The 27,926-nt window shown below is 38.4% G+C and overlaps 1 pseudogene; it reads right to left on the bottom strand.

The window, feature by feature from the left end:
- Positions 1-2,680: 2,680 nt before the first annotated feature.
- LOC121148103 lies at positions 2,681-7,447 on the bottom strand (annotated as a pseudogene).
- Between the last annotated feature and the right edge of the window lie 20,479 nt (positions 7,448-27,926).

The raw sequence follows: 27,926 nt of genomic DNA, 5'->3' as shown, positions 1-27,926 counted from the left end.
CATTGTAAATTGCAGCTAATTAGGAACCTAGTTAGAGCCCCAGCTTTGAGGCTGGCTTTTTTGTGAAAAGAGCCCACCGATTACTGCACTACAAGAGAGGAAGGGAGAGAAAAAGGAGATTAATCTGGTTACCTAGGCGACACTCGCTTCCATCTGCGAGGAACAATACATTTTTGTTTCCTTGGCTCAGTTCAGATCTGTTTTGTTTAGAGGGGGGAAAAAAGAGAGAGAGAAAGAGACAGAGAACGAGAGGGAGAGAGAGATTCTTCTCTTCTCCCTCCACAACAATGCTGCATTCTGTCTGGTCTGGCTGGATGGGCTTGATTCCTCCGCAAGGTAGGGGTCTCAAGGGAGTGAGAAGATGAAAGAGAGAAAGCTCCAAAGTTGTCAGAGGTCATGACCTTGCCACACAAAGCCAGCCGTTTTACCTCTAAATCCCCTTCTCCCAAAAAGCACTTAATGAAATAATATACAGTGTTCTCAACACCCTGTAGTCTATATTCAGGACAAGCCCACCCTCCCTCCCCAAACTTGTGAAAGTTAGGGGTCATTTCACATTCTGCACTAAATAGTCAGTGATTCTATGAGATTACTTATATGGGTCTAATTTTTGTCTTGGCAAATTAGCTCAGCTATTGCCACATTTTTTTCCCAACCAACTTGCCCAAAGCCTACCATTTTATTGTGGTAGTGCCTAATTTGTGTAAGTTGGTTTGACTTCCGTGTTGAAGGAAACACGTTTACTGAATCTGCCCAAGACAGAGACTTACAAGTCAGTTCTCATTGCTTTGTGGCACGTCAAACTTCTAGAGCTTGACTCTAAGATGGCCATTCCTTTTGCATGTGTAGTCCTCGTCGGCTGCCTGCTGTCTTTTAGGCAGTGACCAGAAAAGGGTGGAGGAAGGCATGGAAGCTGGAAGAGTCACTAGAAAAGATTCAGAAATCTCAGGGCTTCTTCAGGCGAATTGGCCCAACCGACATCCTCTGATGAACATAATGCTTTCAGCATCATGTTCTTTCTGGCTAGAATGTGCCAATCATGCATAATGAGTAGGTATCCAGGAAGGCACTCCAAATGAGGGCTGTTGGCTTAGCGGGGCTTTCTAGGCATGGGCTGCGATGATCAGAGCAGAGCAACTCTCCTCACTTGAAAATGCCCTCTGGTGTCTGCGTTCCACCTGGGGAATGCTGCCTCTCTTCACAAAACACATTGCTAATGAAAGGCCAATCTTTTTTTTTTTTTCACGAAAATTACAAGTTAAGGAGGATTCTCAGTTGCCTATTGTACATAGTATAGATGTTACTCTTCCAAAGGTATTAAACATCTTTCTTGTCCTTTTTGGAAATGGAGAAATGACACCTACCAAAGTGGTTCTGTGCTTATCACTCTTCCAGCCATCGAGAACACTCGAACTTCTTCTTATACCCACTGTGCCATTCTGACAGCTCTAAATGAGACATCTCACGTGCAATGGAAATTAGAAACAATCTTAGGAATTCATGAGAAAAATTTAAACTGTAGAATTCCAATATGTTCTAATATTTGTTGTATTTCTTGGATAAAGCAAACAACAGTAATCAGCTTCAAATCTTAAATTTGAACCCTCAGAACGGACCTTTTCTTTGAGCCCTTATAGGAAATCTTATTAGATGTCTAATTTGCCTCTGATTCCTCACATCACAGAAAATGAAAATAGTTCACTCTAATAGATGCTCAATCGGAGTCTTCTCCCAATGATCTATTATTATATGAAAGCCATTATATTAGATATCATATTGTTATTTAAAAAATTAGGCTGTCTTTCTGGAACTTGTGGAACCAAGATAATTCTTGGCCAATGATGGGGACCAATAACATGGAAATGCTTTGGAAGTTCACTTTTCAATAGACCAGTGTTCTCTCCTCATCTGAGAATAACTTTTTTTTTACATTTAGACTATTATACTCGGGGATATGAAAGACATGATCTCAGTACCTCTTTTTTTTATGAACAACTGTAATAGGTTACATGAGCACAAAGAAATGTTCATAAGAAGGACATCAACAGTGCTCAGATTAGAACCCTTTACGCCAAGTGCTAAGCTCTGTGAAACACTGAGAGAGTAGCAGTGTCTCTCTTACTGTTGGCAGTGACTTCATCCAGTCCTTGCTCTCTTCTTGACTGGAGTCACATGTGGAACCTCACCTATTTATAAAGACTTGGATTGATGATATGCTGAGGAGGTGGGGAAATGAAGATGCAAAGACTGTTTAGTATGTGCAGAAACATGTTTGTGTTCATGTTGGATGAGACAGAATTTGTTAACCACAGAAGGTCTTCCTCTTACTTGAGAAGGCAGGAGTTGAAGGATGCATCTACCTAATGGACGTAAGAGGGACTCCAGTGCATGAATGGTATCCCTTGTCTTCAATACTGTTATTATTGCTTACTCAAGAGCTCACAAGAAGTCACTTCTAATATTCTGCCCTGAAAAAGTGTTTGAGAATAGATGCAGAGGAAAGAGTGCCATCTGCTGATTTCTCATCCTAAAGCAAGACATTTCCTTGGAGGTTTATCAGATGAAAGTTAGTAATAACCAGTGTTATTTATCAAATGATAAAGACAAACACTAAACCTCCATGTGTAACAAGGATTTGTGGGCATATAGCTTTTTTTCCCTTTGCCTCAATAAGTGACAGTTACTCAAAGAAAAAAACGTGAAGATATTCATCTCTTGGCTCCCTTTCCTGCTCTCTCCCATTACTCCTTGGTCCCTTGAAGGACTGAGCCCTAGTTGGGCGTAGAGAAAAGGTCAGCCCGTCACAGATGAAGCTAGCAACACTGAGGTTATAGAAGGATTTGATGTCTCATAGAGTCCTCTTGTCTTCGTCTGTCACCATGTTAATGGCCACACCCTTATGGCCAAAATGTCCCCCATGCCCAGTTCTGCAGATGTAGTGTTTTCTGTTGGTGGGAAGGTCATAAATGATGCACAGTGGCCAGCAGTCAATGGAAATCAGTACTCTGGTGGAGCTGCAATGGATCTCCCTGATGATCACATCTTGTTCTTTCTGGTCCATTTCTCTGTGCATGGCAGAGATCGTGGAATCCTGGGCATGCATCTTGTCAGTGAACCAATCAGCCTTCCTTCAGGTGTTGATGAAGGTGACAGCCTGGGTTATGGTCAGGGTTTTGCAGAAGTTGCACAGTGTGTCTGGCTTCCACTCCTATTTTTCCACACTGAAGAAGAACTGGCAGATACTCTCCAGGGTTAGTTCTTCCATCTTGACAAGAATCTGAAAGCAGTCCTTGTGAAGTGCTTGGTCACCTCAAGCCCATCAGAAGGCATGGTAGCTCCCAACAAAACCCCCAAGGTGTTGCTTATGAGCTTTTGGAATATGTCATGGATCTGGGCCTTGACTCCACGGCTTAGCATTGTGTCAGTTTCACCCAGTATGAACATCTTGACATATGGGAGACCAGTATCTCTGGTTAAGCATGTCATACACGTGTTCAGGGCCTCTAATCAACAGAAGAAAATAATGAAATCAGATGTTAGGGATGATGGTCCCTATGAGCACTCATTCCTTTAAAAAGACCCCTAACAAAGTGGCTCAATTAGCTAATCTTCCCCATACAAGTGCTGGAATCCCGTATGGGCACTGGTTTGTATCCTGGCTGCTCTGATTCCCATTCACCTCCCTGTTTGAGGTCTGGGAATGCAGAGGAGGATGGCCCAAAAACAAAGCCTTGGGACCCTGCACCAACATGAAGAGACCCAGATGCAACTCCTGGCAACTGGTTTCAGATTGGCTCAGCTCCTGCCATTGCAGCCATTTGGCGAGTGAACCAGTAGATGCACAATCTTTCTCCCTATAAATCTGGCTGTCAAGTAAAAATAAATAAATCTTAGATAGAAAACAGGCAGGCTATTAACGGATATGTAATCTGAAAAGTTGGCTGAAATAATGAATGGGTTTTGTGTGAAACTCATCCAAAGTGAAACTCATCACCCATTGCACTTTACTTGTCACTTTACACCACTCACCACTAACCTGGGCCTAGTTCAGGTACAGCATAGAGACAGGGTACTTGATAGTTTTTCTACTTAATATTATGTGTGGAATCATATATCTTAAAGAGATCATCTCAGGGAATTAAGGGCTGGAATTTCTTTTCTATATTAGGCAAGATCTCAAAAAGGACATGGGTGGATTTTTCATACCAGGCCCTCATCTAGGTGTCCAGCCTTTCCTCCTGGTAATGGAATTCCACTGACTGACATAATTACGCCCTATCAGTTAAACCTGTTGTGTCAAAATCCTCTTGAAGTGTCTTCATTTACATATTTCTGACATTGCAGAAGCAATCATAATAGTCGGTTCTGTCAAGGCCTGTTGTGGAATGCTTTCATTCTCTGATTGACAGAGATAATAATTGATACTATGGATACTTTCTATTAGAATAGTTGTTTATTTGGCAGAATAGTTTATAAAATCTGCACGGAAAATCCGTGAAAAGTGCTTTGGTAAAAGTAGATTCATTCATTTTTTCATCTATTCTTTTCTCCTGTCATCTCAAATGGTTTTGATCAAACTGTCCTTAAATTAATGGGCTGGCAAAGGAACAATCTCGGGCTCTGATTCCAGACTCTTTTTTTCTGGATCTCTGTAGTAATTTTTCTCTGTAGTCATTTTGAGCTTATTGAATAGAAGTTGCTCTTAAAAATATCCAGGATGCTTATACCAAAGAAGACCTGCTTTTGGTCTTCGCCTACTCCTCAATTGAGAATACTTTGTAAGAGCATGTAGAAATTAAGGAAATGGACGCATTTTATAAATGATTCGTAAATGTAGTTTATTAGAGAGAGAAGTATTCCCGAATTCTTACTGCTGCTTTTCCTTCAATTAGAGTATTAATATTGATAGGATAAGACCTGTTTGGGGTTTGAGAAATTCTGAAAAGTAAATCTTTTTGTGCTTTAATTTTTTTAGGAAGCATTACACAACAGAGTAAGATAGACTAGCACTAGAAAGTTCCCTTTCTTCTTGGTAAAGATGACCTCCTGAGAGCATGCGAGCAGATCTCCTATTTCCCGAGTGTCAGTGTGCCCCCCTTGCCATGGGAGGCGTGGTATGAGGAGGAATGATGTGGTGAGGGATGGTTGTCCCCACTAACATCCAGCTACCAAGAGCACAAAGACACAGGGATGCTGGACCCTATGTTCAGTATCTCCTTTCAAATCTACTGAGGGAGCTGGGGCGGGAAGGCTCTGCACCTCCCTGACAGAGCAATAAATGAGGGTAACAGTGAAAAGCCCAGAGTGCATCGTAATGGATTGGCTTCACAAGTCAGGACAACAGTAGGAGATGGATTTTGCTCCCAATCTACCCTGGCTTTTTGTTCTCTTCACATTGTGGGTTTAATCATTAAACCATTAATGAGAAAGTATAGGAAAATAGTTCTCTTACTTTCCTCTTCAAGACAATCTCCTGTTTTAATATTCTTTGTGTTCTAGTAGCCTGATGAAAAGACAGGGATTCTCTTTATGTGTCTAAGAATGACCACTGCATGGGCTGACAAAAGCTTTCCTAGTCACTGACTGTGTGGATAATAATTTTTTCCTATTGTTGCTTGCGACAAAAGCCTTTGACATCAATAGCCTATTTAAATTAGCCAGTCATAAACCTAGCCAAAGGAATGAATCCAGAATTGGTGTCAGTGCAAGGACCATTCCAGATGCAGATAGAGGTTCCAAATCCTATTTGGGTGCGTGTGTGTGTGTGCGTGCATGCGTGTGCGTGCGCGCGCACACACACACACACACACACACACACACACACACACTTTCCTTTCTAGTTTATTTCAGAATTGTTTTCTAGAGAACATGTAGTAAATATTTCTAAGCCTTGATGATGTATGGCATAGGTAGCAAAGCAAATGCAAATTTTTGGTTATGTTTAGCATCTCTGTACATCAATAAAACTTTCTAAAGATCGTTTGAACTATTACTTATGAGGATCGGTGCAGCCTTGACATGATGCATTCATTCAACAAATGATCATTGAGTCCCTAATAGGGGTCAGATACTCTTCTATGGCTCTTTGGCTGTTAATAATAATGAATCTTAAGGGAATATAATGAAGTAGGTGGCTGGCTGGCCTGGTGGTTAAGACCCTGATTGTTCTTACTGCATCTCTTTCATTGCCCTGTGGGACTTTGGTGTGAGTCCCCACTATACTACCAGTTCCATTTTCCTATTCGTGTACATCTAGGACAACAGCAGGAGGTGGCACATATGGTTGGGTCCCTGTCACTTAGCTGAGCTCAGATTAAGCCCCTGGCTTCAGCCAGGCCCAGTGCTGGCCATTGTCAGCATTTGTGAAATGAGTTAGCAGTGGATGTTTGTGTCTCCTCTGTACTGCTCAGCTTGGTTGTTTCTGCCTCTCGAGCAAATAAATGCAATGAAAACTATATAAATAAAGGCAAGAGAACAGAAGACAAGCTTTAGATAGTGAAGTCCTCTTCAAGCAAGTTAGTAGTTTTTCAGTGGATTAATGATGTGAAAGAATGAGCATGGATCTACCACTTTGATTCTAGAATTTTATGTCAGATTGGGTTTGGAGAGGGGGTGGGAGAAGGATTGAACACACCAAAGCTCTGAGCAGAAGCAGATGCACCTACCCATGCAGCTTGCATTAGAATATAATTGCTTGTAAACAACAGAGGCGCATGGATTTGATATTTGTAATAAAAGATAATCAGAATGTTTTAGTAAGAGATTTGCTCTATATTACAGATACTTTTTTTCTGGTAAACTTCTAATCGAACGTCAAGTTGCTTTTCAGGAATTTGTGACAACTTCATTTAGAAATCCTATACATATTTTAAAAATCACTGACTTACCTGTTTTTTTAAGTCTGTAGAACTGTGACACCATTAAGTTTAGAACTTTCCCACCATTCTCTGAAGAGCTCTCAAGTTTATTTGCAGGAACTTTCTGAGAACCAATATGTCCTTTCTCTCTGGGTTACCGTGCTGGACACTGTATTGTTGGAATCATATCATATGTGTCTTCTGGGTTTAGTTTTCTTCCCTTAATGAAAATGTTTGAGTTCATTCCACGTTTTTGCATGCATCGGGTATTTGTTACTTTCTAATAGGATTGTGTGGATAAACATTTTGTATATCCTTTATACTCTTTTATGAAAATCTGGTTTTTATTTTCATTTTTGTCCCCTTGGCATGATGCTGCTGTGGCAGTCACATACGTCTTTAGGGATATATATATATATATTTTTAAATCTCTTTGTCGGGACAACTGGAGTGAAATTGCTAGGTTTTGGGGGTAATTTTACATTTAGCTATTTATAAAAATGCCAGAATTGCTTTGAAAATTGTTTCACAGATGCACATACCCACCTGCAGTGTGAATCTGCAATCCTCTTGCGGCACTTATGGGCCATCATTGCGGGTGTAAAGGGGTCTGCTATTGTGGTCTTGATTTATATTTCCCTGATGATTAATGTTCCTAAGCATCTTTTCATATGCACTTAGCCTTTTTTAAAACCTTTGGTGAAAAGTTTAATGAATTTCTTATTCCTGTTTGTGGCAGTTGAAGAATGCTTTTTAAATTGATGTTTCTTTTTTAAAAAAAGTATGTTTTATGTATGTGAAAATCAGTTATACACACATGTATGCATACAGAGAGAGAGAGAGAGAGAGAGAGAGAGAGAGAGAGAGAGAGAGAGAGGCATGAAGGAAGGAAGGAAGGAAGGAAGGAAGGGAGGAAGGAAGGAAGGAAATAAATTTCCACCTGATAGTTCACTCCCTAGATGGCTGTAAGAGGCAAAGCCAAGAGCCAGGACCATCTGGACAAGAGCCCAGGCACTTGAACGACCTTCCACTGTTTTCCAAGGCTCATAAGCAGGGAGCTGGATGGGAAGTGGAGAAGCCAAGACATGAACTGTCATCCATAAGGAATGTCAACATTGCAGCTGAAAGCTTTACCCACTAGTTATAATGCCAGCCCAGGACTGGCATGTAATTATACTTAATTAAATTGAATTTTTAAAGTTTTAAAATGTTCAGCTTCTTCTTTTATATGCTGTTTTAAGACTCCATAGAATTTTTTCTAGTCTTTAACATATTTAGTTTTTACATTTAAGTTTTGATCCATTTTTGAGTATTTTTGTTTATGTTGAGAGATCAGAGTCTAAATTGATCTTTGAACTTATGAATACCTAATTGTTCAGCAGCATTTGTTGAAAAGCCTGTGTCCAACTAAACAGCTTTGTCTCTGCTCTCAAAGGTCAGCTGACAGAAAGTGTGAGGATTGATTGCTAGATCCTTAATTCTGCCCCAGTGACTATGTCCAACTTATGTCAATTCCATGCAGTTCTGGTTACGGTAGCTTTGAAACAAAAGTGTGTGTGTCTTACGATTGTATCAATCCTTTTCAAAGTTACTTGTAGTATTCACTTTCTGCTCTCTTGTAAATTATTAAATAAGCTTGAGAATTTCTGCAAAATAAAGTGCTTGGAGGCGTTTGTACAGGGATTTGTTGGAGGTGAAGGTAGATTTAGAATTTCCATGTTAAGATACTGTCAGTGAATCAACATGAACTGTTCATTACTCATATCTCTATTTTCTGTTAGCAGTGTTTTCTAGCTCTTAATATATCAGTTTTAACACTAGTTTTACTGAAGTAATTATTTAGTATCTTGTTCCTTATGATTCTATTTTGGATGAAGTTGTTTTCCTCATTTCAGTTTTAGGTTATTCATTGTTAGTACATAGAATGTAATTTATTTGCATGTGTTTGGCCATTGTGCTGAAAACATGAACAATTTTGTGGGTTCCTTCCCACTTTGTATTACCAACTAATTCTGGGAATAAAGTCAGGTTTTTTTTTTATTACTTTAAAGCTTTATTCATTTTCCTTTCATATGAAAGAACATTGAAGGAGAGACAGATGGAGAGAGATCTTCCACCTTTTGATTTACTACCCAAATTCTTGTGCAGAACTCAGTCTATTTCTGCCAAGCATTTAGCATGGAACCAAGGACTTAAGTTGTGATGTAGATTTTTCTCTTCTTTATTCTAATTGGTCAACACACTAATACACTGATCGAATTTATAGTACCTATAAACAATGAATATTGTTCTATGGTTATGTTTTGATATTAAGGTATTGTTGGTATCATAAAGTAGGTTGTTTTTCTTGAGAGTTTATGAAAAAAATTGAAATTGTGTGCTCTTTAAATTATCAAATTCTTCCATGAAGTGATTCATGACTTTTTCTTTGTGGGAAGATTTAAAATAATTAATTATATTCTTTAAATAATTATGGATTTGCTTGAATTTTTGTTACTGAACTCTTTTTGATCATTTGTATCTTTTGGAAACTTTGCATTTCTTCAAAATTTAAACTAATTTGTTGGCACTAATTTTTCATCGAATGCTACATGGTGATGATTGTTTTTTTTATTTCACTATTAATTTGGGTAATACGTATCTTGTCACAGTTGCCTGTGGAGTGAAGGCTTTGTCAATTTTATTGATCTTTTTTAAAGAACCAACTGAATGTTCATTGGTATGTTTTCCTCCTGCTTCTTTTGTTGATTTCTACATTAATCTTTTATATTTTTGTTTTCTCCTTGCTTTACATTTGTTTGCTTCCTTCCAATATATGCCTTCTAAAGATGGATGCCAAGGTTATTGATTTGTTTCTTATATTGTACTATAAAAGTTTAAAGCTAAAATTTTCTCTGAACACAGCCGTAGCTCTGTCCATGAAATTTTGTTGTTACTGTTCTCATTTAACTCACTTTTATTGTTTAATTAACTGTGATATTTATTTAATCTACAAGTTGTTTGGAACTGTGTGGTTCCACTTTCAAATGGATGTTGATTACCTACATTTGATTCTGTTGATTTGTAACGTAATTCTGTTTTAGATCACATATTTTGTAGGGTTTCAGAGCTGTTCAAATCAATCATACTTGCTTTTTGTAAATTCACATCTCATGGTATATTATGGACAACAGGACGTGTGTTCTTATAGAGAATATATGTTCTGCAGATAGAAATATTCCACACATGCCATGATAAGTGATAGCTTTGGTTCAATCTTCTATATCCTTGCAAGTTTCCCTCTCTGCTACATAAGCTTTGCCTTTTGATTATAGTCTTTCATGCATTTATATTTAATGTAGTAGTTGAGTATTTACTTTAAACCTATCTTTTTGCTAATTTTTTCTCTTTGTTCCTAGATTGTCCTTTAAAAAAAATAAATTCACTGCTTTGCTTCCCAGATACCCACAATAGCTAGGGCTGGGTCAAGCTGAACTCAGGTTGAACAGTAAGGCTGGGGCCAAGCTGAACTCAGAAGCCGGGAGCTTCATCTGGGTCTCCCATGTGGCTTCAGGAGTACAGGGTCTTGGGCCACCTTCTTATGCTTTACTCAGAAACATGATCAGAGAGGAACATGATCAGAGACTTGGACTGTAAGTGGAACAGCCAGGATTCAAACCAGTACCCATCTGGGATACAGATATCATCTTTACATGTTGCAGCACAATGCTAGGCCCGACAACTCATTTTAAAATCTGGCTTCCTGGGCTTTCCACTGGATTGTTTGCCAGATCAATGGCCTGCCCACAATTGGGTTGAAACATGTTGAGCCAGTGTGAATTCCTGCCTTTCCTGATAGAGACGTTCAGAGGTTAAGAAGGTTATGAATCTGTTCCTGATTGAATTTGATGCTTGGAAGGGACCTCAATAAGCATGTGCAGGGAGATAGAGCTCTTTCCACACTCTTATGTCAATGCCCACAGACAATGCCACAGAATGTGTGGGAACTTATTAAGGCTGTGACTGCCTTTTCCTCTAGATGCCCCAATACGATTTCTGACTTAAAGAAAGTCTGTGAATCATAAATTCATGCAAGCTGTGCAATATTGTTACTCAATATTGCTGTTGTTTTTCTCATTAGCCCAGCCATGCTTTTTCTTTTCTTTTCTTTTCTTTTCTTTTCTTTTTTTTGCACATTTCTTCCCATGCTTGTGAAGAATACAATAATGAGAAGCCCAAGGCTGGCACAAGAGGTAGAAGATGTTCCAAAGGCTACCCAGACTCCCATTGTTATACTGAGGCTTAACAATTTTTTTGAAATAAGGATTTCACTGTTTGTGCTTTTCATCAGTTTTCTGTTTTGAATAGTTTTATTATTGCATTTGTGGGTGTATGTACATGGATTCATATCCAGCCTTCCCTTTCAATTCCATTGTCACATGTATCTGTTTGTATGCCAGTACCATGTTGTTTTAATTATTACAGCTTTGGAATATGCTTTGAATCCAGGTACTATGATATCTCCAGCCTGATTTATTTTGCTTAGGCTCCCTTTGAATATTCTGGGTCTTCTCTGATTCCAAATACATTTTAGAATTATTTTTCTAAACTTTGAAGGATGTCAATTTTTCCTGTGTGTGTGTGTGTGTGTGTGTGTGTGTGTGTGTGTCATTGATGATTTCTTCTAGAAAATTTTATAGTTTGTGTTTTAGAAGTCTTTCACTTCTTTGGCCAAGTTTACTCCAAAATATTATTTGTAGTGTAACTCTGGCATTTATTTCTTGGCAATTTGCAGAATTATGTTGACTGTTAGTTCTGTTAATGGCCTAAAACAGGAACTAAATTTTTTAGGTATTAGTATTATTTTAGTAATTCACATTTTTGAAAGGGAGATGGGAAAGGCCATTCGGTACAGCAGCTGGACTCTGCTTAGCATAACAACATCCCGTTTAAAATACAGGTGTTCTTGTCCTACCTCCTCTTCTATTCCAGCTTCCTGTGGATATGTACTGTATGAGGCAGCAGGTTAAGGCTTGAAGATTTACCTCCCTACTACTAATGTGGGAGAACTATATTAGACCCTTGGTTAATGACTTTGTCTTAATCCAGACCTGGCTATTGTGAGCATCTGAGGAATGAGCCAGTTGGTATAACATCTCTGTCTGTACTTGAGGCAAATAAGATGAAAATAAATGCATTAAAAATAATTAATGCCAGCTTTATAAATTCTTTCCAAGCTCATGTCTTTAATGGTTTGTTTGCTAATATAATTTTGAATTGGAACAGTGTCAGTAAATGTGACCAAATTCATACAGTGATTAAGGAAGGAATCTTTTCTTGGTGGCACATGAATTTCACAGCAGAGATCCTAGAGTTAGTTTCTCTCTGAGGGCAATAAAAAGATTGGTGACTGTTTTGGGTGTCACCAGAATAACAATCATTTCTCCACTAAGGTATTTTAAAATGTAGACATGGAATTTTATCAAGAAAGGCATTTTTTTTATAAGGATCAGCTAACATAAGGCTAGGTTACCCAGCACAAGAAATTTATTTTTTTTTTTGATTTATTTTTTTTTTATTATTTTTTCATTGGAAAGGCGGATATACAGAGAGGAGACACAGAGAGGAAGATCTTCCGTCCGATGATTCACTCCCCAAGTGAGCCGCAACGGGCCGATACTATGTCGATCCGAAGCCAGGAGCCTCTTCTGGGTCTCCCACGCGGGTGCAGGTTCCCAAAGCTTTGGGCTGTCCTCGACTGCTTTCCCAGGCCACAGGCAGGGAGCTGGAAGGGAAGCGGGGCTGCCGGGATTAGAACCGGCGCCCATATGGGATCCCGGGCGTGCTAGGCGAGGACCTTTAACCACTTGCGCCACCGCGCCGGGCCCAGCACAAGAAATTTATAATTTTTGTTTTTGCTCTTAGAGATGTTAAAGACTTGACAAGTAAAGTTATACTTGCCACAAAATGCAATTTTATGTGCAATAAATTTTATGTGCATGAACTATAACTTTTGGAAAGCTACTTAGTAGAAAATTAAATTTTATATTACTTGTCTCTTTGAAGAGCTAAAGACATTCTAGCAGGAAATATTTGGAAATTATCAACCAGGTAGTCCTGAAACCAAGCTTGAGTGTTACCAGAAAAAAAGAGAAACCATGAATGCCAGCTTTACAAGTTGTAAGGCCAGAAAGCCGGGATTAAGCCAGGAAATAGTGTCGATCTGATGACTAAATTGATGCTATTTGCATTCGTTTGAGGACTCAATCTATATAGTCATATACAATGTAAAACAAAAAAAAACTTCTGTATTCAGCTGTCTGCTGTTTTAGATTCTGTGTTGTTTTTAGTTATGTTGTTTTATCGAACGCAGGGGGTTGAAGTAACTACTTATCAAGGGTCCCTTCTACAGCAGTGTGGATTATTTCTTTGTACAAAATAGCCTTCTCAACTTAGTGTTTTTTGAGAAAACATTTTGCTCTTACATTACTGTTAAAGGCTTAATGGTGTTACTAAATACTTAAAAAATAAGTTTTGTTTTAAAACAGTATATTATATTTGAACATTAGAGTGAAGATGAAGGAGAAACAGAAATCTTCCACCCATTGGTTCATTCCCCAAATGGCATCAACAGAATTTTCCCCAATTGCAAGGAGCCAGAGGTTCGTCTTAGTCTCCCACACAGATGGAGGGCTCTGTCACCTCCTGCCTTCCCAGGTCCAATTACAGGAAACTGGATGAGAGATGAGGGAACTGGGACTCTCAGCAGTACAGTATGGGGTATCAGCAGAACAAGTGACTTCTTCGCCTTCTGGGCCACACTATTGGCTCTAGCAATTAAAACAGAAAAATTATTATAGTGCAAAAAAAATAGGGTAAGCATTTTAAGTTATATTCAAATGACATATTTAACTTGACTCAAATTTTAAAAATGACAAAAATCTTTATATCTGTGCTAGGGCGTAATTTCCATTACTATGCTTGAATTTTAGACAAGGTTTGACAAAACACTGTACAAAACAGCATTTTGATACATAGTTCCTTATTTATAATTCTGAAGATATTTTTATTCTATTTTATTGTATTACTTTATTAAACACATAAAAGTTTTATTTTGAAAAATGCAAACTTAACTGATACAACAACTCATTTTGTGTGAATATTTATATATTTTATTTTTTAAAAAATTTCATTATACTAAATTATGTAGTGTTAGCCTGGACCTTGCTAGTCATATTATGTGGCAAATGAAATATAAAAAATATTGTATCCCTATAATATAATCTTTCTGAATTCAATTTGCCTTTAGGGTTTTGGATCATATTTATTGAGTTAAATTGAAAGTTAAATTTCAGTCTTTCCTCATCCTAGAAAAGTGTGCAGAATGATCTAAACAGCCTTTATTGTGATTCGTGACTTCCACGTATCACATAGCATCTTTGACTCATCTTCAGCCAAACTTTCTTTTTGGGGAGTCAGCAAACATTGTCAGACATCTATAAGAAAGGTACCTCAAAATGTTTGTAGAAAATGCAAGTAACAGATAAATTTATTTTGGTACAAAAAACTGTTTGAACTTAGTTTTCTTGACCTTTTTGGAGCATGCTAACATGTGGTAGGCCCTTGACAAAGAAGTAGGCAGTGTCTTTGCCTTCAGAAAGCTTACAGACCTGGGCAACATATATTGTAAGTGAATGCTTGGAAGTAAGAATATAGTGTAGCACAGGAAGTGATGGGGTGATATGTTGCATTCTTGGTAAATGCAAGAAAGGGTCGGAATAGAAACTTAGAGCTGGCTTTGTGGAGAATGTGTCTAGGTTTTCAAAGCTTAGCGCTGCTCAATGGAGTATGCAGTGCAGGGCAGAGATGTGAGAAGAACCTGGGAGTCCGCATGGAAGGATGGGTGGTTGCGCCGAAGATGGGGCAGTGAGCCACACATCAGGGTCTTTATAGAGTTTTAAGGAGTTATAGACGTGAGTGACCCAATCCAGTTTGTGGGGTTTTTTTCCCAGTTCTCATTTTAAAAATTCTTTTTGTGAAGCTAGAAGATAGACTCTCTAAGAGAATAATATCGTTAAGGAGACAGAAACCATAATCTACAGCACAGGTTTTTGCTCTTACTTTGTCAAAAAGCTAACGTACTTTTAAAAGAAACAATTTATTCATTTTATTGCAAAGGTAAACTTACAGAGACAATGGTCTTCCATCTGCTGATTCGCTTCCCAAATGGTTGTAACAGCCAGAGCTGAGCCGATCCAAAGCCAGAGCCACAAGTTTCTTTCTGTTCTCTCATGAGGGTGCAGCATTCCAACGCTTTGGACCATCCTCTGCTGTTTTACCAGGCCACGAGCAGAGAGCTGGATTGCTTACAGAGCAGCTGGGATGTGAACTGGCACACATGCAGGCTGCCAGTGCTGCAAAGCTGAGGATTAGCCACTTGAGGCACCACCCCAAAATTCTTTTTTTTTCTTGTCTTTTTTTCATCTTCATTCTATCTCTATCCCAATCTCCTCTGTCCTCTTCCTCAACCTTTTTTGTCTTGTTCATTTTTATGCTTAAAATTTTAGCATCCTTAATAATAGCACCATCTCTCTTTTAGACTTGCAAACCTGATTAATACTCAGGCAAACAAAGGTATTCCCTTTGTGTCTCAATGTCTTATCTTTCTAAAGTTCAACCAGTTCTGTTATATTGTTCCTGCTTTGGATGTGTTATGTTCCTTGTTCATGTTGCTGTAGCAAACTGCCAAGGCCTGGGTAGCTTACAAACCAAAGTTGCTCCCCAGTTTTACAGCCTGGAAATCTGAAATCAGGGTGCCAGCAAGGTCAGGTTCTCACGAAGATATTTCATCTGTGCTGTGGATGACTGCTGCTTGCGTCACTCTGGTGTGGTGGGGAGCAGAAAACAGCAAGAGTTCTATTGACTCTTATAAAGGTTCCAAGGTCATTTCCAAGGGCTGCACTCTTACAACCTCATATAATCATAATTCCAAGGTCTTAACCTCCTAATACTGTCATTGGGAAGAAGAGGCTTTTTTAAAGGTCTACTTTATTTGTTTCAAAGACTTACAGAGAGCTGTTCCACATGCTGGTTCACTACCTGGATGGCTATAATAGCTGGGGTTGGGCTAAGCTGAAGCCAAGAGCCAGGAGCTTCATCCATTTGCTTCCTGTGGGCACAGGACCCTGAGGACTTGATTCATCATGCACTGCTTTCTGGGGTGCATGAGCAAGGAGCAGGATCAGAAATGGAACAGCTTTAATTTTAACTGCTGCCCATATGGGGTGGTGGCATTGAAGGTTGTGGCTGAACCCTTTTTGCCACATTGCTGGCCACAATGTATGAATTTTTGGAAGACAGTCATCCGCTCTATAAATATATAATTGATTGTGACCATACCCATCCTCTCCCCTGGATGATCTTCATAAACTGTCCTTTCATTTTAAGTCACTTAGTCGTATGACTAAACTGCACTCCTGTCTTCATTAAGAGTCTGTGTGGCTGGAATCCTAACTTCCTGTTGAAGCTGCACAGCAATGTTTGATACCTACAAGGCTTCCATGTAGTGTGTGTATAGAAAACACTGTTCACATTGTATTCTATGTGAGCACAGCTCTAGGTGTGCATAATAAGGATGACTCCCCTTGGAGTAATGCAGAGCACACTCTAGCTTTCTTGCTCCAGCCAGACTGTGTTTTGAGAAGACTTCAATGCCTTGAATCTTCTGTGTCTCTCAAACCATCATTCCCTAGAACTTCACTGAATTCCCTGTGTAATCCAGACCCATTGGAGCAGCCGTTGTCTCTACCTCTCTCGGGGCTGCCTTGAAACCCCACTTTGTTCTACTATAGTTACTTGAGTTTCAACAAACTTCTTGGGTTTTGTCTCTTATAAATACTTCTGAAGGAAATCATATAATCACACTAATTAGTGCTCTGTAATTTGTGGTCTTCTTAATTGGGCTCTTCCTATTCCTCTTTGCTACACCAAATAGCGGTACTCGATCTTACATACACATTTCTCCCATGATCCAGAGACACTGACTCAAAATAGTAAGTGTTTTAGGCATTAATTTTGTGTAACCCACACCCTCTGACGCTCAAGCCTGCTGCCAGTGCCATTGCACCGTCAAAGGTTTACTGAATCTACCTCTTTTTGGCTTCTAAATGCTGGGGTTTCCTTCCTTACGTCTCATGCTCTCTTCTCCTCCATTTATTCTTCCTAGGTTGCCTCACTCAATCTTCTGGGCCAAAAACCACCCATAGGCTAATTACTCTTAATTTATTTTTATTGCCAGTCCAAGTCTTTTCCCTGGGGTTTCTAGATTTACGTATGCAGCTAATAACTTGACATCTCTCCCCAGCTGTCTGGTAAATGTCTCAAATATGACATGGCCACAACAGAACCTACACACCGGCCCTCTTTTCCATCACTGCAAATAGCATGATTTTCCAACCCCTTTCTCAACTCAAACTCACCTGTAGGTTAAGATTCTTGTCTCTTTCTTCCACATCAAGTCAATCCTCACATTCCCTGTATTTCCCTCCAAAGAGAATGTAGTCAGAACGTCATCTTCATTTGTGTTGTCTTATTTCAGAGGAACCACCACCATCTGTCAATTGAGTAACTACTAAGCTTATTTCACTTCTTGTTTTGATCTTTATGACAAATATCCTTCCGCATAGTACCTGTGACAATCTTTCCTTAATAATGTATGTAAAATAATGTTCCCATTTATAATCCACTCAATTTCCATCAACTATGTTTCAGACACCTCACCAACCCCTAGATCCCCAAGATGTGACTTGGATGATCCTGTAAGACAATGTAATAGTGACGCCTGTCTAGCCTGCTGGCCTACGGGCCTACTGGGCTTCAGTCCAGCTCCACTGGTATTCTAGAAGCACCTCAAACATACTCTTGGTGGTGCACCTACACTGCTGGAGTGTACCTTTTATCTGTATGGGACTGGTTTCTCCCTGTTGCTAAGATCTCAGCTTCAGTGCCAGCTTTTCAAAGAAGCCATCTTTGACAAAGTTGTCAGTATTTAATCCTTTACTCTGACGTATGCATCACTTCTATCTTTCCCTATCTTGTCCTCTCCTACATTTAACATGTTGTAGGTGTTCAATATCAATTCAATTAATAATTACTTCTATATAGTTTGTTAATAAACTGTAGTCTACTACAGTTTATACTGAAGAAACTAACAAGTGAGAAATGATTACATCAGCACTAAAAGAAGGAAAACAGTAAAGTGTTATCTTTTTCTTTCTTTCTGAAAGGGGAAAAGGTGTAAGAGAAGAGGTTGGCCATCTTGGTAAAGCCTGTAACACAATGTGTCAAGGCTCTGAAAGAGAAACTGCATTCGACTAATTTTCCTCTCTAGAATAGTGAAAAGAACATTTTTAGAGGTCCTGGAAATCTCGTACCACCTTGGTAGACACTGTGTTATTTAATTAATTCAGTGTAAAAAATTTCATGCGTAAGATCATTAAAAATCAGTTGTTTAGTACCATGCAGCTCAATCAGTTGATTAACTACATTTTTAAACTTTCTTTATGGACTGATGAATCACCTAATTGATGAGAGACATATTTTAACAGTGTATTATGATTCATGCAATAAAACATAATCATTATTGTTTTTGTTACCTCATTAATTTGATTGATATTGATAATAACAGTGATTTGTGCCTAATGAGTACCTAAAGCGATGAGAGGGCCCTGCTAAGAGCGTCTCAGTTCATACATGAGTATTTGTTTGCTTTCTGAAACTACCTGAAGACCAGTATCTCATCTTTTATTTTTATTTGTTTGTTTTAAGATTCATTTTATTTATTTGAAAGGCAGGATTATATTGAAAGACAGATATTGAACATCCATTTGCTGGTTCACTCCCCAAATGGCCACAGTTATTGGGAGCCAAGAGCCTCATTCAAGTGTGCACCATAGATGCAGGGACTCAGACACAGGGGCCATCAGCCGATGCTTTCCTGGGCACATTAGTAGGGAGCTGGATAAGAAGCAGAGCAGCTGGGACTTGAACTGACACCTACATGGGATGCCAGTGTTGTTGGTCCAAGTATCTTATCTTATGCCTATATGGAAAGTTCAAAAAAGCCTGAGTTTGTGTGGCAGTGAAATTTTATTGAACAAAACATCATTATGGTTATATAAATCAGTAATTAGCAATTCCAAATATCAGCTAATATATACATATAAAGCCTCTTGTAATTTTTATGATTTTTTAAGAGATCAAGGTCACTTGCCTTGGAAAACAGGCTCTAATTTCTAAAAACAAATAAGAAGTATATATAATAAACAATGTAGATTAAAGGTAGATTTTTATTTTGTCAGTGTCTGAGTTAGTTTATTGGCCTGATCTAAGTATATCCATGCCACAATCCCTGCAGTGTGTGAATATTATTACCGTGAATCAGTTCATTTTAAGAGATTATTCTGGATTATCCAGGTGGACTCAGTAAAACCACATGGCTCTTTAAATGAAGAGATAGGAGGTGGGGAGATGTAACTGAGAAAGACTCAGTATCACTGCTGGCTTTGTATGGGAATAAGGAGCCATGAGGCATGGAATTTGGGCAATCCTTAGAAGCTAGAAAATGCAGGTGTATGTGTGGTCCCCAACAGCTTTCAAAAAGAAACTTAGAGCTGCCAATACCTTGAATTTAGCCCAAAGTGCTCCATTTTGGATGTCAGAATATAACAAATCTATGTGTTGCAAAACAAGTAAGTTTGTGATAATTGGTACAGCAGCAGCAGGAAAGTGGTGGAGTTTCCTTTTTGTTTCTCTTCTCAAAACCAAAATACAGAGTATGAGTCAAGGAGAGGAATGAATTGGTTTCTGACGGAGTCTATGGTAGCATTTTTATTTTTTATTTTTTCTTCTAAAATTTATTTTTATTGGAAAGTCAGATATACTGAAAGGATGGGAAACAGACAGGAAGGTCTTCCATCAGCTGATTCACTCCCCAAGCAGCCGCAAAAGCTGGAGCTGAGCTGATCCAAAGCCAGGAACCCATAGCGTCTTCCGGGTCTTTCATGTGGGTGCGGGGTCTCAAGGCTTTGGGCCTTCCTTGACTGCTTTCCCAGGCCACAGGCAGGGAGCTGGGTGGGAAGTGGGGCTTCCAGGATTAGAACTGGTGACCATATGGGATTCCGGTGTGTGCAGGAGGAGGACTTTAGCTGTTAGGCTACTGCACTGGGGCCCTTTTTTTCTTTATTGAGTTATTTTTGTTGCTGTATAGACCCTTTAGGTCACACAGTTGTGAGAAAGACTGGAAAAACCAAATGTAATGTGATCTCAATGTTTAAGCTATCTGTCTTTACTATAAACTTCTCAAGTTATCACAAGAAGAAAATATAGAAAATAAAAAGTACAGTAAAAACCCAATCATCTTGATGTACCCAGTTTAGAAGATCTAAGTGTTTTTTAAAATGTTGGGCAGCAGTTTCTCTTTTTAACAAAATAAAAATGATGCAAATGAGGGTTTTACTTGAGCTTGCAGAGGGGATGCTTAAAATAGTTATAGCACAACCTATTTTAAAATGCACTTTCAGATACGTTGAAGAATGTATATTTGTGAAGAAACAGCTGATATACTAATTACAATTATTCTTAGCTATCCATTACATCAATTGCCTACTCAATCTTTCTATGCAACATTTTCAAAGTTTAACTTGCTGGATGTATAACGAAGTTTAAATTTAAGCATGCAGCCACAATGTAATGGAAGCACTAGGTTTACGGAATGAAAATATCTCCAGTTTGATATTTAACCTTATTTTGGCATTCTCAACCATTTGCTCCTTCAAATAATTTCTGAGATTTTCAGCTGTCAGATGTTGGCAATTATGAACCCAAATTATACATCTCCATTTTGTCTCTCTTCACTGCTCCTCCAAACTCAGAGAGTCTGCATACCAGGACACCCTGCTGTCCCCCAAAATGTTCCCCCTCTCTCCTCCTAGAGTTAAGAGTGTGGTGTACTTTAGCAAGGAACACAGCATCTTCCCTTCCCCGCCCAGGCTGGTGCACCTCACGGCATTCCTGCGTCCCCAGGACTCAGCCACTGCTGAGAAGTTCCTTCCCCCAAGAAAGTTCCTTCTGGCTCATCTAGCAGTTGGCTAAATGCTCTCTTCTCCATAGCTGTCTGCTGTTTTTGAATTCTTTGTGCCAAACTCCACTTGAAGTACTCGCCCAGGTGTGTGTAAACGAACTGCCTCTTGCTCTGTGTGCCTGTTCCTCCATGAGTCTCTTCAAAGTAAGGAGTGTGCCTTGCACAGTGTTGTGTTTCTGATTCTTAGGACAGCATAGATGTATAAGATATGTCCAATTGAAAAGTTACTCTGTATATGAATCAATGAATATTTAAAAAAAAAAAAGGTAGGGGAATGAACCATTAGGAAAAATAAAAAGAGCAGAGATTGTTGTTTTTGCCACCCCTGACCTTTTTTTCCCTGTTTCATGTGACTAATTTTAGACCTGAGAAATAGTTTAGCAATCATGGTTTTTTTGGTGTTACCTATGGTTATTCTTGAGAATTCTGATTTCCTAAGTCACTCTTACTTCATTTTGTTGTCGCAGTTCTTACTTTGGTTAATTTTTTCAGTTTATGTTAAAATTTTCTTCTTTTTCTGAAATCAATTAAATGACTTAGCTGTACTAATTAATACTGTAACTGCTTAATTTAAAAATTCTTAGTCTTAATTTTTAAATATTTATTTATTTGAAACCTGATCATGACAGAGGATGAGACGCAAGAGAACAAAATCTAAAACCCACTGGTTCACTTCCCAAATGGCTTGCAAGAGCTAGGGCTGGGCCAAGCTGATGCTTGGAGCCTGGAACTTCATCCATGTGTCCCATATGTCCCATGTGTCCCAGGGCTCCAAGTATTGGGCCACCATTCACTGGTTTCTTGACCCTCTAGTAGGGAGGTGGATCATACATGATGCAGCTGAAACTCTTGTGCTCCAACAGAAGGATGCTAGTGTCACAGATGATGGCTTAACCCATTCAGCAACCACATCATCCTTTACTACTTTAATTTTCAAAAATTAGCCTATCATGATCCTACATAGTGTCACAATGATATTAGGAGTTGGATCTGGCACCATGGCTCAATTGGTTAATCCTCCCTTTTCAAGTTCAGGGTTACCATATGGGTGCTAGTTCATATCCTGGCTGCTCCACTTCTCATCCAGCAGCGGCTGGTGGCCTAGGAAAGCAATAGAGGATGGCCCACATTCTTGGGAACCTTTACCCAGGGTGGGAGACCTGGAAGAAGCTGCTGACTCCTGGCTTCAGATCAGCTCAGTTCCAGCCTTTGTGGCCACTTGGGAGTGATCCTTTGATTCTTCTTTCTGTCTGTTCCCTCTGTAATAATAATAATAATAATAATAATAATAACAACAACAACAGTAATAATTTAAAATAAGATAGATATTTTTAAGGAGTGATAAACCTTTTAATTATAAATTAAGTGGTCAGAATTGTGGCATACTGCATTAGAGCATCACCTATGATGTCAGCATCCCGTATTGGAGCGCTCCTTCCCACCCACACTCCTGCTCATGAATCTGGGAGGCAATGGAGGATGGCCCCACGGGTCACGGGATAAAGCTCCTGACTCCAGGCTTTAGCCTACCTAATTCTGGCTGTTACAGTGACTAGAGTGTAAGAGCATACTCTCTGCCATTCTCCAACTCTCTGCCTTTCATGTGAATAAATAGGTCATATCTGTTGGCATAGGTATAAGATGGCTAACACATTTTAGTTTGGAGTGAAGGAGAGATGAGAAATCTTTCCTAATTATTTCATCTTTCCTAATAATGAGTAACTAGATATTACTTTAATTGCTAAGTTAAATCATCTCTATGTAAATTTACTTGAATTCAGAAAAGTAATAATTTAATAATTAAAGACAGGGCCCAGTATGGTAATCTAGTGGCTAAAGTCTTGCCCTGCATGCCCTGGAATCCCATATGAGTGTTGGTTCGTATCCAGGCTGTTCCACTTTCCATCCAGCTTCCTGCTTGTGGCCTGGAAAAACAGTATAGGATGGCCCAAATCCTTGGGACCCTGCACGCACATGGGAGACATGGAAGAAGCTATTGGTTTTGGATTGGCTCAGTTCTGGCTATTGTGGCCACTTGGGAGGTGAACCAATGGATGGGAGATCTTTCTGTATATCCTTTTCTATGGAAATCTGCCTTTCTAGCTAAAAAGAAGCAAATCTTTAAAAAGTATAATAATTAAAGATAAATATACATTTAAATACAAAGGATGAGAAAAAAGAATGACAGATAATGTAAATTTTCTAAAATAGCAGTTTTTAAAATGCTTACTGTTAAAAGTTAATATAGTATAATTTAGTAAAGCATGTGCAAAAATATATTCACTTATAAGGATGTTAAAGTAAGACAACAGTTTAATTATACTCAGTAGTAACCTGTCTTAAATTTCCAATAAGTTAGCAACATAATTTGGAAGTAGGCATGGATTCTAGAATTGAAAGAAAAAAATGCTTAAGTTTGCATTGGTTTGACTTCAGACTGGTTTATGAAAAAGGTAATGAATTCTTTATCATTTAGATTAAAAATAGTTTATATTATCTGTTACATCTTGTGTACAATTGGCAAATGATTTTCAAAAGGACATTGAAGAGTTTAGAAAAATGCTACATAGCAAAAGATGTGATGGAAAAGTTGACACGCCGTCTGTAATCTGAAGTTTTAGTTTTGTATATAATTAGCAGAATCCTTACTTCCTGTTATAACTTCCAAAGTTTTCTTTCCTCTATTAAAAAGAAGTCAGAAGAAACTGTCTTCAAATTTGATATTCCATTGGTTTCCTTTTGGCATTGGCTGCATATAAATTTCATTTTTACTTAAGATGAAAATATTTAAGTATTTGAGGTGTGCGACGTGGTATTCTTTATGACTGAAAGATAAATTTGGAGGCATTGGAACTATCCTGAGTCAATCTGTTCTTGGAAAAGTACCAGGCAAAGTTTGCAGAGGCTTAAATTCAGTTGGCACATCTTTGAGGACTTACTCCAGGAGAATTTATTAAAGATTAATAGTAGTTATATCGAGCACATGTCATAATTCGTTTTTTATACCGTAAGGTATCATTTCATGTCTGAAATCTAAAGCATACCAGTACAAGCTGTCCCAAACTTGGGAACAGGTTGTTTTAAGTAGTTTATATGGAATTTACAATACTGTTTCACAAAAAATTAGGTTATGGATTGTGTTTGGATAAGGAAGCTAGCCAGCAGTAGCCTATTTAACCCACAAATGGGAATCTGGGCCAGGGTTCTGACAGAAGTGGAACTAGCAGACAGTGGAAGGGTGGGCAGGGCTCTTTCTCCTTTTTAGAAGCAGAGGAGGGGCCCAGATTAAGATAATGAAATACAATTTGCTTCAGTACCTTTAATTTCCCTGATACATCTCCACCTTTTTCTTTCACATTTTTGTTTCCTCATATTTCAGTTGATCAACTGTACTTTTCCACAGCTGAGAGGGTGATAGGCTGGCATGGCATCATTTAATCAAGCGCCCCCAATGCCAGGGTTCCCTCTACACCTCCTGTGAACTCCCTCCAGTGTGCTAACCTCTTTGAAATGTTGAAAGAAGTAAGTTGTGACTAAATGAAAGTACCTTCAATTACAAATTACAGATGACAGTCTCTTTGTTTAAATCTTACCTTCTTTTACACCCCACCCCCCTCTCCAGTCTTTTTAATCTAAGGCTGAATTTCATCATAATTGAGGATGGGTAATGAAAGTAAATACAAAGTTCCGTCGGAACAGAGTTAATTTAATCTATTTGGGGAAAGGCACTCTTTTTTTTAGAATTCGAATTCCCTTTCTTTTAACTCCTTCTTTTTCATCTTTGCCTCCTATGCTTTCTTCCCACCACTCAGTATCTTTTGCTACCAGCAATGTTTGGGGTTGTTGTTCTATAAAGGTAGAGATCTTGCCTTGTTTTGTTAGAAAAAGAGTGGATTGATTGTGAATACGGGGTCTTTAGAGGGGTTTTGATTAGTGGACTTGGTGATTTTTATACAACCCACGTACATAAATATTCATCCACCTTTACATCACTGTCTGTTGAACTTCCACATCGCACTTCAAGTAATTACCAAATCCATGTGACGTGATCTTGGCAAAAGTTGTATCTTTTGTTATTTAGTAAATTAGCCAAAGTTAGTGCAGTCCTTGGATTTGTTTTTATCTTTCTGACTTTCATTTCCCCACTCTGGTTTGCCATATTTTGTAGCGTTCACCTAATAAATTTCTGTTTACTTCTGCTTCAAGGTGGTCATTAGAAAGTCACTGGAGACCAGTGTGCATTTCCCAACGAACGTAGAAACTGGTTGGTGTTAGTTTTTCACACTTTCTTCAAAATGATTTTACATTTATTTAATTCCAGAGATTTTTTTATTATGAATTCAGAAAAATAGCATTTTTTGTGTCTTCAAGAATTTCATTAATTTCCACACTATGAAGACATTTAAATTACTCTTTTATTTTTAAATCAACTTTATATAGAGTAATACAAGGATTAGTTCTTTAAATTTACAGCATACGTATAAGTATTTAATTTTTGCTCACTGCTGTATTTAATAGCTAAAATTAGATATATTGAATATATCAGTAGCTGAAAGACTATACTTTAATTGACCCATCAGAATTTTTCTCACAAATCAGTTATGGATAATCTTTTTCTTAGGTTAAATAACTAGATAGGTTAAATACATGTGTCAAATGGAAAAAAAAAAATCATTGCCTTCTTTCTGGTTTCAATAAGACCAAAACTTGCAAAGCACATTTGCACAGTACATACTGTGTACAGGCACTGTGGAGAAAATTTGATGTATATCCATAAATTTTATTCTCACAATTGTACTTAAGATGGGGAAGCTGGGGCACTTGAGTTCTCATGGTCTTTCTTTTTTTGTTTAAGCGTTTTTATTATTTATTTGAATGACACATTGACAGAGGCAGGGCTCTTTTATTCTGCGGTTGATACCTCAAATGCTTTCCACAGCCAGCCTGGACTGGGCCAGGTGCAAGCCAGAAGCCGATAATTCTATTCAGGTCTCCCAAAGGAGTGGCAAGTACTATTAATTTTGGGTCCTCGTCTGCTATGTACCAGGCACACTGTGCGGCCAGGATGCTAGCTCAGAACTGAAGTATCTCAGATCCTGTCATCTGGAATGTAGCCGTGTCAGGCAAGGGTTTCACTTAACCCGTTGTGTCAGTTTGACCCAATTCCATGATTTTACTCATACCACTCCACATCTTATGTAGCACTAACAAAAAAAAACGTAGTGAAAATCATTCTGAGCAGAGAAAATGGCCAAGGCCAAAAGCCTTAGTTCAAAAATGGCCTTGCGAGTTACAGTTGAGGGAAGAGGATGGCTGTGATTGCACACAGGTGGCAAGCAATAAGGAAGGGGTTTTGTGATTAGTATTAGGGATTTCAAAATTTTAGTGTGAGAAATTTTAGACTAAAGGATTATAAGCAAGGCAAATATGATCAGTGTTTTGTCCGAAGAACATCCCTTTGAGTATAGCGAGGGGAGAAATGGAGAGGGAAGAATGGGTAAAGAAAGTCTAATTATGAGGAAATTGTAGAATGTTGGCAGCAGATGGTGATGTATCACAGTGACAATGACAGATAATTAAATGATTCAAGCTATATATATTAACAAGACTTAAAGACTTGGGAGAGTCATGGAAAAGCACGAAGTACAATGACTTCTAGTCCCCCCCCCAAGAACTGAATTGTGCAAAGAAAATTAATTGCACATATGAAGATAGGAAACTGAGGCTAACTGGTAGAGAACTGATGCATTCCCTTTAAGGATTTGTGTTTGACATCTAAGAGAATATCTAAATTATAAGCAGGAAAATATTATTTTGAAATTTTGAAACATATGTACAATTAAAACCAAGATGTTAAGTGAAAAAGTTTGTCAGTGTGTAAGGAAGGAATGAAAGCCATGTTCTTTCCAAGTATCTCTGACAATCTCATGGAAAAAGGAACAGGGACACGCCCAGCATGGTGGCTCACTGGCTAATTTCTCACCTTGCCTGTGCTGAGATCCTATATGTCCAGGTTGCTCTTCCCATCCAGCTCCCTGCTTGTGGCCTGGAAAAGCAGTTGAGGATGGCCCAAAGTCTTGGGACCATTCCCTGCTGTGGGAGAGTGGAAAAAGTTCCTGGCTTCTTGCTTCAGATTGGCTTAAGTCCAGCCATTGCAGTCACTTGGGGAGTGAACCAGAGGACAGAAGATTTGTCTCTCCTATTCTCTGTAAATTCATCTTTCCATTAAAAAAAATAACTAGATCTTAAAAAAAAAAGGAACCTTTACACAGTTGTAATGAAGTAGAGGAAAGCGGATGTCAGAATGTCAGATAAAGGAATGGTTGGCCAAGACTGAATAGTTTAAGACCTCAGGTTTTTTGCCTGGGCTTGGTCCTATGGAGGTTTTAACGTCAGAAATACTTGTTTTGGTGGTACTGTGAATGAATGAAAGCTTTACTCTGCTGAGAAGTAAACCTAAGGCTGTTAAGTAGCATCAGCATAGACATTCCTATGAGGAAGTTTAACTGAAAGAGTCAAGAAACTGTTAGAGATTCTGATTTTTTTTTCTTTTATTTACTTACTGAACTTTTACCACCTTATGTATTATCTCTGAATCTGTGACCTAATGTATAGAATATAAATGTCAGGGATAATTCAGTCAAAATGTTTGTTATAGTGTTTTGTAATTTATTAAGTACTTAATGCATTTGTGCTGTGATTGCTACTAATATAAATTTGAATATTCTTGTTTATGGATTTTTTGAATCACAAAATTTCATGCTCTTGAAAGAATACAAAATTTTTGGCTAGAAACATCAAAAGCAAAACCTACCAGATAAGAATAGTTATGTTCTTCTTATCCAAAAATAAGTTTATTTATTATGAATTATACAGTTTTCCTTTCAAATCATCAAGTCTTTTATACCCACATATGTCTTCTTATTTACATTTCCTCTTATGCTACAGTG

Source organism: Ochotona curzoniae, unplaced genomic scaffold (genome assembly GCF_017591425.1).
Source record: "Ochotona curzoniae isolate NIBS_2020 unplaced genomic scaffold, NIBS_Ocur_1.0 contig_1482, whole genome shotgun sequence".
In the NCBI taxonomy this organism is placed as follows: domain Eukaryota; kingdom Metazoa; phylum Chordata; class Mammalia; order Lagomorpha; family Ochotonidae; genus Ochotona; species Ochotona curzoniae.
The sequence above is the reverse complement of the archived record's forward strand: the minus strand, read 5'-3'. Positions and strand labels throughout refer to the sequence as shown.